Source organism: Loxodonta africana, chromosome 2 (assembly GCF_030014295.1).
Source record: "Loxodonta africana isolate mLoxAfr1 chromosome 2, mLoxAfr1.hap2, whole genome shotgun sequence".
NCBI lineage: Eukaryota > Metazoa > Chordata > Mammalia > Proboscidea > Elephantidae > Loxodonta > Loxodonta africana.
In genome coordinates this window covers 3,382,901-3,385,645 of record NC_087343.1, presented here as the reverse complement: position 1 = coordinate 3,385,645, position 2,745 = coordinate 3,382,901, and the positions used below count along the sequence as shown (strand labels likewise).

The 2,745-nt window shown below is 47.5% G+C and overlaps 1 pseudogene; it reads right to left on the bottom strand.

Moving 5' to 3' along the window:
* Positions 1-445: 445 nt before the first annotated feature.
* LOC104845718 (brefeldin A-inhibited guanine nucleotide-exchange protein 3-like) lies at positions 446-2,444 on the bottom strand (annotated as a pseudogene).
* Positions 2,445-2,745: the final 301 nt, after the last annotated feature.

Genomic DNA, 2,745 nt, shown 5'->3' with positions numbered 1-2,745 from the left:
ATGAAACACTGCCTGGTCCTGGGCCATCCTCACAATTGTTCCTATGTTTGAGCCCATTGTTGCAGCCACTGTGCCAATCCACCTCATTGAGGGTCTTCCTCATTTTTGTTGCCCCTCTACTTTATCAAGCATGATGTCCTTCTCCAGAGACCATTCTTACTGGGACATGGCCTCTGCTAATTTTTTTTTTTTAAATATCAAATTGCTTTTATTTTTAAAATGGTGGATCAGATGGATCAATATAGTGTTTTCAAAGGAGTAGTCCTTGAAACTGACCCATCTGGGGACAATGCAAGGAAAAGTACTGGGAAATAAACTTCAAGATTTAAAAAGATGTGTCAAGGAAGGGAGTCTTTTCTGAAATAATGTACAAAATCAGAGTTTCATTTGTGTCATCTAGATACCACTTCAGTACAATGCTCATTAGTTAGGGAGTAGCTAGGAAGGCTTTTTTTTACATTAGGAAACATTTCTGTGAGACACTAGTTTAAATGGGGCTGGTGTTGGGGAAAATGGTATCAGTCGCGTTGGAAGGCATACTCTAACCCTTGCTGTTTTATTTCCCTGGGAATGGAATATGAATCTTCTATACTTTGATGTCATACACATGGCCCACTCTGCCCAGCCATTCTCTCACAGCCTGGTGAACTCTGATGTCAGTCACATGATAGGTCAGCTGGCTGATGCATGGGAACACTGCTGGCTGGAGGGTAGTGAAGGTGGTCTGGAAGGATCTGAATCTGATTGAGAACTGTTAGCACCATGTTGGTCCATGCCTGGATCTGTGTTTCAGCGTCTCTCACAGACACACTCAGGGAGCTCCCTGTGGAGACTGAGCGGGGCCTCTTCTCCTGCCACAGGAGCTCAGGGCCTGCACTGAGGGAATGCCGCATCTGACCTTAGTCCCTCAAGTGCCGGAGCTGCTGAAGCGGCGGGGATCCCTAGCCCGTTGAGCCCAGCAGCTCTCCTTTCTTCTCCACTTTGACCTCTTTGGCAAATGTGGGCAGGTTATGCTGCTATTTCCTCTTTTTTGTATTCAGTCATCAACTTTGAGAAGGTTTTGTCGGCGTCTATGGTGTAGATTTTGTTGCCAGCATTCTCCCACCACTCCTTCTTCTTGCTGGTGCCCTTGTTCTCCACTTTGGGGCTTGGAGGCAGCATCAGCTGGTCCCCACTGCTTCCCCTCAGACTCTAACACTCATTGATGTGGTCCTGTGTTTGACTTCAGTCATCCTCAGAAGGCGTATCTTTCCCAGAGAAGCCCCCTGTGGATAGAATGGATGACTCTGACTGGAAGGAGGGAAGGATAAAGAAAGGGTCAGTCTTGAAGATGGGCAGCTCTTCCATACTGTGTTCCAGGTCCAAGTGCATCTGGATGTAGTTGTTGCACAGCTCCATGAATAGCTTGTGAAGCCTCTTGACTAGCCACACCCAGTCTGCATTGCTGATAGGCTGGACACTTAGAGAAGGCATCCTTGCCCTCCACTGCCTCTTCTCCTTTCCCCTCGGGGGGCTGACCTGGACAGTGTCCTCAAAAATGTCTTCATCTTCTGATGAGAACTGCTGGGAAGAATCTGTGCTTCTGTCATCATCCTCAAAAAGGACATTTTTTCACTTGTTCGGCAGTGATGGTCTCTTGATTGGTAAGGACAGCACATACCAGCACATGGAAATAAATGTTAAAACCCCTTGCAGACTGGTGGTAAAGGTTGGCTGCACACCCCAATGCCTGACACCTTCTTTAGTAGGCACTTCAGCCCAGGGCTGGTGTTGAACTCTCTGGCTGTCCTGTATGAGTCCAGCAGCAGGTCAAATATGACTGCTAAGTTCTACGTGGAGATGTACCTGAGGAAGCCAGCCAGCTTGCTCTCTGGTGCCTGGATCGTCTTCTCCTCTCCTGGAGAGGGGCCTTTGACAAACTCTTCTAACAAAATGTCATATAAGTTCTGGAGTAACACTTGATGAGATAGTAAGCTCACCACAATTTCCCTGAAGGAAACACTTTTCTTGGTATGTCCATTTGGTTTCTCACCAGGAGGCAGCTCAATGATCAGCTGACAGGACTGAGCATGACTGCAGTTGTTTGGAGTCCTTGGTGAGCACTGGGTGTCCAGCATAAATACCTGCTGAACCATGGCCCAGATGCACCAGTACTCTGCATCAGCACTAGGGGAGGAAGAGGGGGCCACCACCCTCTCCAGGCAGCCTTCCCCACTGAAGATCTCAGTGCCACTGTGGAAGCAGCCCAGCAGGCCCTTCACTGGCTTGAGGGTAGAGGAGAAGGCCTCCTGAAGCACACAGCACACAAGTCTCCACATTTCTTCAGTGCACACTGGCCCTGCTGTCACAAGGACATAACTAATACAGGAGCAGCCCACTCTGGAGATGGTTTCCGTGGGCTTGGCCATGCACACTATTAGCAACTCAAAGAGGTCCTTCAGCATGGTGTTGATTATTCCCTCATACCTGATATCTGAATGTATAAAGCTTTGAATGTGTCCTACCACCAGCTCACAGGATAGACCAAGGGCATGCATGATAAAGTAAAGTATTACAATGACATGTGCAAAGACCTGGAGGTAGAAAACCAAACGGGAAGAACACCCTCCACATTTCTCAAGCTGAAAGAACTGAAGAAAAAAATTCAAGCCTTGAGTTGCAATAGTGAAGGATGCTAGAGGGAAAATATTAAATGACGAAGGAAGAGTTAAAAGAAGATGGAGGGAATACACAGAGTCACTATAT